Source organism: Agelaius phoeniceus, chromosome 4 (assembly GCF_051311805.1).
Source record: "Agelaius phoeniceus isolate bAgePho1 chromosome 4, bAgePho1.hap1, whole genome shotgun sequence".
Lineage (NCBI taxonomy): Eukaryota > Metazoa > Chordata > Aves > Passeriformes > Icteridae > Agelaius > Agelaius phoeniceus.
In genome coordinates, this window is record NC_135268.1 from 20,209,175 (window position 1) to 20,222,122 (window position 12,948).

General features: G+C 41.0%; 1 long non-coding RNA gene across 1 annotated transcript in view; it reads left to right on the forward strand.

Annotated features, from left to right (window-relative positions):
* Positions 1-12,948, forward strand: part of LOC143693938 (uncharacterized) — a 350,836-nt gene that overhangs the window by 78,148 nt on the left and 259,740 nt on the right. The window contains exon 9 of the long non-coding RNA XR_013182007.1: positions 244-427. This is a non-coding gene — a long non-coding RNA (uncharacterized LOC143693938). The remainder of the gene's footprint in view (positions 1-243; positions 428-12,948) is intronic.

The window sequence follows — 12,948 nt, forward strand, 5'->3', positions numbered from 1 at the left end:
TTCATCATTCCTTCCTGCCACGAGGCACCCCGCAAATACAAGAGGGGTGGCTGTACATCTGAGGGGATGCTGCAACACCTAGTTGGGGAGAACCATTTCAGGTATTCCAGCATCACTTTCCCAGGAGTTCAGCACCCATAGCTGGAGGGAAAATCCCAGAATGCTTATCTCCCATTAGTCGTTACCTAACTGAGTAGATAGTCTAAAATATTCAGTGTTAGGTAACTTCTGTTGTTCTTACAGCATCAGAGACTTCTGAAAAGCCAAGCAGGTCATGGCAGCATGGGTCCATCCTGCAGGTGTGTGGCAGCTGACAAATTGCTTTGAGAGGAGACTGTGTGTGAAAAGTTGTCCCCACTCAGGATCTCTTGGGAACCAAATTTTCTGGCTTTCCAGGGACTTCAAAAGGAATTAAAATTGATAGGAGGTAAGCATTCAGATTTCTTAAGAAGTTTTAAAAGCAAAGCCTTAATTTTTTTGTAGGTTTTTTTTTTCCAAAGTGCTTGAGAAATCTGAGAGCATGAGGCTCCCTGCGAGGCAGCAGGACTGCACTCCTCAATCCCTTTAGGAAGAGGATTGTGGGCTGCTTACCCAAAGACAGGTGGAAAATATCTCCCTAAAGAAAAGGTTGAGAATTCTCCACCTTGTGTTTCCTTTCTGCTCACCTGGATTATACTGATCTGCACTGAAAGCAAATGTAGGACTGGGAATCAATCACCCATAAGTTGCTTCTGCTGTCCAAATTTAAGTATTTCTTAGTCCTTGTCTGGAGCTGTGGTTTATGGGGAGACATGCAGTTTTGTGAATTTTAACTTTGGGAGGAAAGAATTTGGTGTGCATGTGGTCTGGACAGCAGAAACGTTGCACAGATTATGGTGGTATTACTTGTGTTTTGCCTTCTCCTCCAAAATTAAATCTCAAATTAAATGCCAGATTAATACTGATTTCCCCACTGTAGATTGAAATTTCTCAGCACTTTGTTTCTAGAGCAGATATTCTTGCTTTTCAGCACTGTTTTTCACAGATGTTTTTAAAAACCTTTAGTAAGTATATCTTGAATGCAACACATGGAAACAGTCATGTGCACTCATGCTTGTGTATTCAGAAAATAGAAATTAAACTGATTTGAGGAAATCTGGTAAAAACGACCTATCAAATGTACTAAAGTTTCAGTGCAAAATGCAGGCAGCAAAATATTTTCTGCTCAGCTGAGTTTGCCTCATCCTTTTCTTGCTGAGCATCCGTTTGCTCTCTCTCCTGAGGACAAGATCTTTCTCGCTTTCATTAGGCTTCTCTAAAAATTCAGATAACATTGTTTTCTTTTCTCTGCAGATAGATTTTGGCCTTTAAAAGCTCAGCCTTGCTGTATGATTATGCAAGTACTACTGAATATTATGATTCTGGGTTTTTATTCTCAACTGTCCATCAATTTTTAGTACCTGGAAATCCCAGTGGTTTAGACAAGAGAGAGATGTCAGATTCAGCTCAAAGGAACTGCCATGATAGCAGCCTGTCACTAGGACCACTCAGTGACTCAAAATAAGATGCTTTGTTCCTAAGCCTTCTTTTGCATGTAGCTCTGGACATTTATTGTGATGAGTTCAGCTTAGACAGATGTATTTACAGGTCCTGTCTTGTTCTTGCAGTAAACAGGAAAGATGGAAAAATGTACAACTAATTGCCAGTGGGGTAGTGAATTCCCCCATACTTTGACAGAGCCTGTTAATTACATTGTGGTCCTGTGGGTTGTTTAACTAATTCTGCTGGAAAAGGGTAGCCACATACCAGAAGAGTAGAGACCCATACCATGCTACTCAGAATTAAAAAGAAAAATTCTGGTTTAGGTTGATACAAAATAAACACAAAATATAAAGTCTTAATCAGCTAAAATATTTTAAAGCAAACTTCCTCTTTAAAAAAAATTATTATTACTATTTCTTTGGAGTTTGACTAAGGTTTTAAGACATTTTTAAAAATGAAAATGAACATTTGGAAAGGAAAAGTCATTTGGAATTGAACTATTTGTTTAAAGAAAACAAAACAGAACAAAACAACAAGAACAACAAAAACTTAAAACGAAAACCAGCAAAAACAACCAAAAAAACCCCCTCAACCCAAAATACCAACCAGAGATATCTAGATTGTTACCATCCTGTACCTTGTTCCTTCCCTAGACCTTCACTGACATGATGAGTAAAAGCAAATTGAAAGGTTCTTTTTCCAGAAAAAATACTCTAGTATTACCAGGTGGCCATTTTTTTTCTCCCAAAGCATTCTTAGATAGAAAAAAAAATCCTTTGCTTTGTGCTTATCTAAGAGCATGTGACATTCATCTGAATTGCAGGTGAGCTCACAGAGGACTACAGATCTTCTCCTATCAGCAAAAAACAGCTTTTGAGTTAGCTCTGCACTGGAATAGCTGAAATCCTCTTCAGCTGAAGGCAGTGGCAGCACAGCCCTTTATGAGAAAAACAAACAAACTGAAACCAGTCTGTGGGGCATTTACTAAATCACATAGCCAGAATTCACGTATAGAGTATTTTAAGCCAATAAAATCTGCTTGTGGGAAATACATTTGGGAGCAAAATTACTTAGGATTTTTCTGTGTCATTTTACTTTGCTTTAATTTTTGAGTTAAATTTGGAATAGCTTAATACTTTTTTCTGAAATGTGGTAGGGCACAGAATATAATAACTGGCACAAAACCTAGGATTGGAGGCAAGAAGCACATAGAGGTGACATCTGAACCCTTGCTCCTTCCATGGCTTATCTTACCCAGTATGATATATGCTTTCTTGCTCTTAATAGCAGTGGAAGTGGAAAGTGCTAATGGTGCTCCTTTCTTTTTTTTTATTTTGTTTTATTTTTTTGTATCTGGTGAGAGGAAGTTTATGTCAATCCATTATTTGGCAGTGCTGGATGGTTCTGTTGAAATCACAGCTGGCTGGCCTTTTCCTGCAGTAGCAGATAGACCAGTCTGGCTATCACACGACTGTTTTGTGTCTCCTGCTGGTAATCCCTGTCTCAGGACCCACCTCATCCACTGTGGTTGAGCAGGTTAGTCATCTCTATCTCATCTCCATGCTGGCTGAAGTGCAGACCCAGACATTTCTGTGCACACAAGGCCCAAACCAGGACCCATCTTCCAACTTCGTTTCTAGTGTCTGCTGCCATTGGTTTGACAGATTGTCTCCTTTTTTGAGCCTGGCACTGAAAACATGCCCTTACAAAGTCCCAGTGGTGTGCTCAGCACCCTCCACAGCTGTTAAGGAAGTGCAGCAATGGAAGGCAGAGCTTCTTTATACAGACATCCCCCACCTCCTTCTTCTGCAGTTAGCTTTTCCCACTCTTTTTCCACAACCCAAGTCATCCAACAGGCTGACAACCTGCCAACAGGTCAGATTGACTCCCAGAAAACACTTAATTTCCCATCATGTCTTTAGAGGACTAAGACAATTCTTGAGAGTTTTAAGAAAGATATCTACAAGATGGTGGCCTGTAGTGGTCCCAGCACAGCAAAAAAAGGAAACAAGAAGTTTGTCCTGCAGATTTGGTGACTTGAAAGAATATGAATGACCCAGTCCAAGAAGTTTTGTAAATCACTTCAATCATCTGCAAAATCACCTGCAGAACAGCTTAGAAATAATTTCTTATGTTAAATATTTATCCTGTAGTTATTACCTGAGGAGGAACCACTTCACAAGCTTTATGGTCAACATAAAGTAAAGCCTGGCTGACTAGAGAAGGGTCTTTTCAACTTCCATGTGTAGCCAGCTCAGAGAAATTTTGTCTGTTCACCTGAATGAAGGTGAAGCCCATTTGTACCAAGGGAAATAGCTGTATTTCAGGCAGGTAAATCACAGTTAATGTTCTTTGAGGGATTCTGCATTGGGAAGCCTTACTGAAGGCAGCTGGATCTAGGAATATTTGCAGTGTTGATCTGTTTTCTGAAGAGTCAAACCTACTGCTTGCATTTCAGGGATTTTCAAATGTTTGTTCTGTATCTCTTTAAGTTGCCTGAGTCCTATGAAGGCTTAGGTCACTCCATCCTGCTCACCAGAATAGGGCACAGGGGTTTATGCCCCAGTGGCATCTGTTATCTTTCATTGTTATTTTTTTTTTGCTTTCTTTCCCCATTTCTATGGCAACTTTTGACAGTGTCCCCTCTATTATGCAGTTCAGCATAACTTTAAAAAAAAACCTGTTAAATTTTCAACAGGGTCAGATGTCAGACTTTTTTGAACGAGATTGAACATTTGGCTGGCAAAGCTCATCTTGGCAAAGCAGAGAAAAATTCCTTTGTGAGGAAGCTTTTTCTAAAATGTACAATACGTCCTGTGATTGTGGGTGATAACGTCTCTGCACCGCATCCCCAGCATGAAGTAAAGGCAGGGTGACAGCAGCAGAAAAAAATCAGCCACCAGTCTGGACTACCTGCATCTTTTTAGGCAATTTCACTTCTCTCATTGTGCTGCTCCATGGGTTTCTCTGCAGGAACAAGGCACACTAGTTAACTTGTCCTCCCGGTGAAACAACAAAGGAGGCTTTACTTCTCATCTTGCTTTATTTAATTAGAAGAATCCAGAGCTAATAACACCTGAACCCTGCATAGAAAAATGCAGTGGTAAAAGACAGTATCCACAGGGCCCATGTCATGCCCATCTGCTCCCCAGCAATTATGATATCAGTGTGAGCCACTCAGACAGTCACTGCACAGCTGTGAATGACAGTATTTTAGAAAAAGTCTTGTAAAAATTGCTGGTGTAGTAGTCAGTTCTTCTCCACCACCTTAAGAGAAGCTGAAGTTGCCAGGCTCTATATTCAAGAGCTGGACTCCTTAGTCCTTAAGTGTAGGACTAAAATACTCATGGGGGGATCTTCCAAAAGTCTGGTCTGACTAGTTTTGCCTCTCTGGAAATGAGACGGGACTCTGACCTTGTATTTGCAGTCAGGAAAGAATGAAAGAAGCCCTTCCTGTACACAAAGCCTGCAAATGAGATCAAAGGGCATTCAAAGATCAGAACTTAACAGGAATTTGGGGAAGAGCAAACAGCAGGTTTTCTTTAAAAATTCAGATATGTAGAAGGAAGATCAGCAGTTTCAGAAGGTACCATGTTTATCACTGATGTGCTCAATTTATTTTTGCCTTCTGCCCTAGGAAATGACAGTGTTTTCAATGATGGGCAGGCCCATGAGCACACCTTGAAACCAGTGGATGAACGGGGGGGACACACGTGTGCATTGTTTACACCTCCTAGTACCAAGAGATGAGTGATGGGCCAAGATGCAGACCATGCCTCCCCAGGGGTGGGGGCTGAGGTCTGTGCCTGGGGCATTCCTGCCAAGACACACAACACATGCCCCCAGCTGGCCCCTGTGAGCTGGCAGAAGCAGGGGGGTTGCACTGGGGCAGGTGCTGCCTTTGCAGCTGTGATGGAATTCATAGGGAGAGGAAATGCAGGAGGCATAATTTCGAAGCAGTCCCTCCCTCTGTTGCTTTGAGGGAAGCAGAGCAGCTGTCAGGAGGAATATCCCTATTCCATATGGCTCTACTGTGTAAATATAGCACTGTAAACAAAGACCTGCCTGGGAATTGATTCCAGGATGACAAAAAATACATGGACACGGTTTTGCTGGCTCTTCTACCACTCAGAGAAGTGAGTAATAAAGGCTGAATTATCTATGTTAAAGAGATTCATTCATATTTTGCATTAAAGTATTCATATTTATATAAAAAATAAACCTCATCCCCCCTCCCCTTTTTAAATCACAGCCATATTCTGTTGCTTGTAGAGGAAGTTTGTGTTTGTTTCAGTGCTTTGAAATTAATTTTATATTCAAATAAACTCTTACTCACTTAGGAACTCTAGAATTTTTGAAAACCATAGGGACCTAAAGGGTGTTGGCAAGTCCATTTGTTCAAAATAGTTCCGTGGTGTGGATTTGAAAGCATTTAGGAACTGTTTTGATAATCCCTCTACCGAGCTACTTTATAACTTCAGACTCTAAAATACTTCCCTGACTCCGGCCTAAATCACTTCAAAAACAGAATTTAGACACTTAATTCATTAAGAGAAAAAAATTCTACCAGCAGCGTATAAGTCCTTCTGAGAGAACAACTCAGTGTCTTTGGTGGCAAGTCCAGAGATGCTGCTTGTCAGACAAGAAAGCAAGGTTTGCTAGCAAGAAAATCCCCTCAGCTTTGAGAATTAAACTGCTGTGATACCCTACAAGTCATATACTCATTGCAGCAGCCTGTCATCAAATTTCAACACCTTGTTCAGGTCTCTCCCACCAGAAAGCAGTTGCCTTCATAAACCAGAAGAATGTCTAGGTTTGAAAAGACAGGTGTCTGCTAAGGAATGTAGGAACCTCACTTGAAATGGAAAATGTAAACCCCTTCCCTCTGAATTATAATTTTTAAATTAAGGGGCTCTCAGGCAAAGATACAAAGGAATAGGAGTATCAGCTCTTTATTAGGAAAATCAAAAATACAAATGCCATAGTACAAAAAAACCCCAAACTATTGAGAGAGTCAGAATATGACCTGACACCCTGTTGGTCTGGGTGTTGATAGCAGTCTGATTAAATGGTGGGTGCAGTCTTCTTTGAGTGACAGATGTGGTTCTGTTGAAGCAGTGATCCTGTAGAATGGTGTAGTTTTCCTCTGAAGAACCAGTGGTGGAATAAATGGGCCTGGTCTTCCTCTGGGAATCCAGTGGAGAAGAAAGCCACTTCTCTGAGAATCCAGTGGAAAAGGCTGCTGTGGTGTTCCAGTTCTCAGATTATATTCAGGATGGAATGCTTGGCTCCTCCCCCTGAGTGGAGCATCTCACAATGGGATGATGTAATTTTATCAGTCATGCAGTGGCACTCAATGGCCCATGAACAGAAGATATCCCCCTGGAGGAGGATGGGTTGTGGAAGAGATAAAGAAAACTCCCCAATTAACAGAAAATAAGTGCCCTACTTCTAACAGATGGGGATAGAATACACACCCCCAGCCACATCTTGTAGCCTAAGACAAGGACACATAGGCATCTCTCCAGAAAGAGCAAAGCATGGCAAATTCCTTCTGTGTCATATCTCAAACAGCAAAATCAGGAAAGAGTTTTAAAGTGCTTCACAAAAAAAACAGAAGCAAAAATAATTGGTGTAGACATGTTAGATGACCTACCTAATTACACAGTAAATTGGTAATGCCTTTGTGTGCACACATGGGAGAGGAGTTAAATATAGATCCTGACTTAGATTCTTCAACATGAGAGTGTGGTTGGTTAATTTTTTGGAGGAGAAGGGGAAATCACAGAGTTGAACTACTACAAACATGTCACCTTGTGATTCTGCGTATGCCCTGCACTAGGTAATACCTAGAAATAGTTTAGGCCTTCATTCTGCCTAAACCTGGATGCCTATTTGTCACAGGGCTGGCAGATGGGAAGTGTGACCTGTGGGAGGCAACTGTTTTTCTGGAGAGGCAGCCCACTGCCTGTCTGGGCAGGAACATTTCTACCCTTGCTCTGCAGTCTCCCTAAGGGGTTAGACCATAGAATCATACAATATGCTAAGTTTGAAGGGACCCATCAAGACCATCAAATCCAACTCCTGGCCTTGCTTAGAACCATCCCCTAGAGTCACACCATGTGCTTGAGAGCACTGTCCAAATGCTTCTTGAACTCTGTCAGGGTTGGTGCTGTGACCACTTCCCTGGGGAGCCTGTTGTAGTGCCCAAACACCCTACAGGTGAAAAACTTTTCCTAATATCCAACCCAAACCTCCCCCAACACAACTTCAGTCCATTCCCTTGGGTCCTGTCACTGCTCACCAGAGAGAAGAGATCAATGCCTGCCCCTCCTCTTCTCCTCATTGTAACCTGCAATGGAGTTTATCAGCACCTGCAATTACATGGTTCCCATTTACCTCAGACACAGTGCAAGAAATGCATGGTGTACACCAATCCTAACTGTGCTGGGAGCCAGGTCCTCACTTCTGTTGTGCATGGGGTGGCTCTCTCCTTTGTTTGACCAGTGGATTTGGTATGATTGTCTTTCCATTGTGGCAGGCACCTCACTGCAGAACAGCTTTCCAAACTGAGAATGGAAATGGTATGTTCCACTTCAGGGCTTAGGGTCACCACCTCTTTCTGCCCCATCTTCTTTGGTTTGGGAGAAGTCCTTTATACTAAAGGCTGTGATAAAATCTTGTGGATGTTATATTTTTTCTCTCTCTGCCCATAGCATTCCTCTAGCAGACAGACGTCCCATTTCTTCTTCTCATGAACCTTTTCAGAGAGAGGAGAGGGTATTGATCTTCCTGGGTTTTCTTTGAAGCTTCAGTCAGCTGTCAGCAGGTGTGGCACCCAGGCAAAGTACTCTCTGCTTCCTCTTGGCTGCCAAGATCCTCATTCTGCAGCCTTCCAGTCCACTTGGTGTGCTCCCAGTGAAAGTAGCTGCTTCTAGGGCTGTAATTGGCAACTCTTCACCAGCCTCTTGCCCCACTGCTGCTTCGTAGAGCATTTTGGTGGGGCACAGTTTTGCTGAGATTATCTCCTCAGCAGTGCTAGGGGCACCAAAAAAGATGTTCAGGTTTTGAAGAATGACATCGGTAACATCGAATATCTTTGTTATGATATCTACTGAGATTTTTGAGGGGAGCGGAGAAATAGCTAAGGCTAATAACAGCTAATATTTAAGAAATAAGGTTCTGACTAACTCATTGAGTTTTCCTGGGGGATTATTATTTTAAGACAGTAAAAATAAGAAAAGAAATCTTGCTGGTAGTTTGGCCCAAAAAAAGATCTACTATGAAGACAGTGTGATGGATGTGTTTCATAGAATGGATATCAAACACCTTCTTGTTTTTGATAGAGTGAATAGATAGAATTTCAAGTACTTCTTGAAGTTGAAATACTGATCCTAAATATGCTTGAAAGTAGGCAGAATCTGATTGCAGCCCAAGTGAAAGGAAAATTTGGAAGTCCATGTAATTTCAGCAAAGGATGTTAGTCCTACTGTTTCATACATTTTAACGTGAACTCAAGCTTTAGTTTTTTGAGATCCTCAAAGCAAAATATGGGTAGAAGTCACCATAAACTTATCTGCAGCTTGACAGGCAGTGTCTATGTCCACCACTCCATCTGCTTAACCTTCCTGGGAAGCTGATGTTCATCTTTGGGCTTCAGTTAATGGGGCTTCTTGGTTTTGTTTTACCAAGAAAGAAACCTGGATCAGTAGCACTCATGGGACTGCCAAATGAAAATGGAATTCAAAAATGCTGACAGTTGCTCTAATAATCAACATTCTGCTTTGAAATATTCTTGACACTTCCTTTTCAAATTAATTTGAGAAACATTTCATATGCAAAAGTCTTAAGGAGGTTTTCCTGACCCTGGGTGTTTGAAGATTGTCCTTTATATGCAGAAAGCTGAAGGGAGCTCCTGAGAAAAGAACTTATAGAAATTCTCATTTCTAGTACTTTGACTATATCCAAAATATGAATTATGTAGGTGAAGGTCTTATATTTTGTTTTCATTGGTTTTGTTGCAGTTTCCTTACAGTTCATCCACACTCCAAAAAGAAATTTGTTGAGACTCAGACAGGAAGTCCTACTTCTTTTCATGTTTGTCAGGACTACAAGGTGGTCTTGGCCCTGGCATGAGAAAGTTTGAATTATATGGATTTTTGGTGAGCATCAGGCCTTCCTATTTGAGTTTCTGGCCTGCTGGGGATTCAGTGTATCCAATACTTCTTAAATGGAAGGTTTTGATTTAGTGTTTTCTAACCTGTGACCTGTGCCAACCATACTCAAGTTCCAATTATACAGTTCTGACTTCAGGCTTACAAACCAGACCTGAAGACATGCTGTTAAAGAGATCTTTGTAAGCTGAAAGTCAAGTACTCAGGCTTTTGAAAAGCATCCCATTTTCATCAGGCCCTGTTGGTTTCTCTCCCCCACAAGGCAGATGCTGCTCCCCATTTACAGCAGGCTGCAAAGTGACAGCTGTGGAGCTGAAAGGCCTGAGCACGACTCTCTCTTGGGAGGTTCCTGTGCCTTGCTGCTGACAGACTGCACAGACCAACATTTTGGCACAGTGGATAACCCAGAGTAACTGTTTTATCCCCAAGGGTGCAGTGCTGGCTGTTCCTCTTCTGTTCACAGATTCCCACAGCTTCAGTCACTGGTGGAGTCTCTTCTCTGCCCACACAGGTACGGTGTGGGTGGCAACTTCAAACAGATCCTACTGCAAAGATGACACACTCCATATTTTAGTGACTGTCTTGCTCAAAGGATGGGAAAATAACAGCCAGCATGCAGAAAAAGGAATATAAAAATTTCATATTTTTACAATCTCCTCGTTAGTCATTTCATAACACTTTTCCATAAAGTTACATGCCCACATACTACACATTTAGGTTTTTTGACATCTCTAATTGAGGAATCTTTTCTGTCTGCCAAGTACTGCTTTTAATCTGTTTTTACAAACTCCTTTTACCTATTTAAGGGCCATTAATTTCTGTAATATTTTTCTGAAAGCCATGAAAGTATAGTTCTCACTTCTGAAATTGTAAAGATAGCTTAATGATAACAAATTATACTTTACCAGATTGCATGTGGGAAACATTTGGCGTTAATTGAATTACTTGTTTCTTCCAACTCAAGTATCATTTGCCAATACATATAATTATATCTAGAGAAACTTATATACATTCTTTACAAATTGTACATAAATATACTTAAGATCAGGTTATTTTGATCATATTTAACAGTGGGCAGAAAACAGCTTCTCTTTTGTGGACTCTGAGACACCCTTGAATTTAAAGCTTATTTTCTTCTTTCCTATAACTTCAGTCATGGTCATGAACTAAGTATTATGGTTTTTCTTCCTCATATAAATATGTAATTAAAGTTAGGCAGAAAGGACCTGATAATATTTTTTGTGGGGAAACTACCTACTTGCTCTCCTGTGCTCCCTATGGAAGCCATTTAAAAATAACATGAAACTGGTGCTAATGACCACCTTACTTTCCCAGCTTAGAACATTTTCCTCCATAAGAGTTGGATGTTAACAGCATAGTCAGTAGTGGGTTAATTATTTTATTTGGTTTATTAGATCTTATTCTTAGGCTCAGATTTTTGTCATCTTTTTTCCCTTCACAGGGAAGATTTTAACCCAAGGTTTATAATCCTGTGCCATAGTGTCAGCCTCAGGAAACAGATGCACTAGTTAAGCCACAGTCATAGACAAGGTACAAATATTCTCTACTATTTCATTGGTTTTGGCCAGGATAGAGTTAATTTTCCTCATAGAACCTTATACAGACTAGGTTCACCTGATTCTTCTAAAATGTCTTGTAATCCTCTGCAATGAACCAGAGAGCCCCTTCAAGGTTATGGAAAGTGCTTGGGTTTAGAGCATTTTCCTAGCAGTTGATGGAGACTAACTGAATCACTTTGTAAGACCATCTGTTCCTGAAATTTGAACTCTTTGTCAGTGTCTTCATTTGTTTCATGATTTAGGAAGCTGGTTTTTGTTGTCAGAGGGGGCTTTCCAATTAAAAATACTATCAGTTTTATGAACTTGCAGTCTTTTTCTACTTTTTAGCTGGGCTTCCTGGGCTCTTCTCTGGTTCTCGTTATTGTGATTAGCCTCTGGAGCAGGCCATCATTACTAATTAGAATTAGCAGAGGAGCTCTCATGGGTTCTATTTGCATATCCAGCTTCACCCTCTTAGTTATACCTGTAAAAATTCTGTAGCAGTTCATGCTGCAGTTGAGTAATGATTTGAATGGCATTTGTTACATCTCCCTAAAGTTCCTATATCAATACCAATATCTTACACTACCCAACAGTCTCAGTTCAAGTCAACTTTTAAGTTCCCTAAATGTGAAACTGTAAACTGAAAAGCTGAGAAGTAACAGAGTTACTGCTATTCCTTGCTGCTTTGCTGATCTTATTAATTTTAATGATACTGGAAAGTCACACTGGTAAGGGCAACAGTACCTATAAAAATGAAACACACCACTCATATTCCTGCATCTTTAGCATATATGCCTGATGCAGAGGCAAAAGACCTGGTTCTGGGGAACTGCCAGTGCACTGTGTGATCCTGCCTGGCTCCTACTACCTTCATGGGGGTGGGAATGCAGCTCCTGCTTGCTCTGGTGCCACGGGGGGGCTCTTGATATGGCTGTAAATAAATTGCTGCCATCACTTCTTTATAAGTAGCATAGTTTAATATAGAATATGTGTTGAATAATCAGCTTACAAGTATATAAATAATAATGAATTACTAGTTTATAAATATTGTCTGATTATTAAACACTTAATAATTACTTAATAAGCACAGAAAATATTGTGTTAGTATAACATATCAAGTGGAAAATGCTGTTTGGGTGCTTCCTGCAAAAATGCCTTCTCTTCCAGGGGTGCAGGAGCTAGTTCAGTCCTGGGTTCATCTGTGGTGAGTGAGGACAATTGGGTCAGTAACACCACCCCCTCCAAATCTCCAAGCAGGCACCACACATCTGGTGGCACACATCATTTCCACCCTTGAAAAGAGATGGGGAGAGACTGGCCCAGGGTTCCTTGAATCTCTGAGGAAGAACCCAGGCTGCTTGTGCAGAGGACAATGCTGCTGCTTGCTCTGCTCCTGGCTGGGGACAGCCCTGCCCATCCTTAAGCTAATTAAAGCTTCTGCTCCTTATAGCAGCATGGCTTTTGACAAGGTCACAAATCAGTCACTGTCCTAGGAATATGAACAGCCATAAGTGTGCATTGTCTGAATATGAACCAATGACTAAATGACAATTCCAGCTGTTGTGCACACAATGGATTAAGAGCGGGGCATATAAAACCAGTGTGAAAACTGTCTTTTCCCCCAGAGACTCTTTCAGACATTGAGTTCTGCCTGATGCATGCTGGCCTCTCAAACTTTGGGAAGCAACATG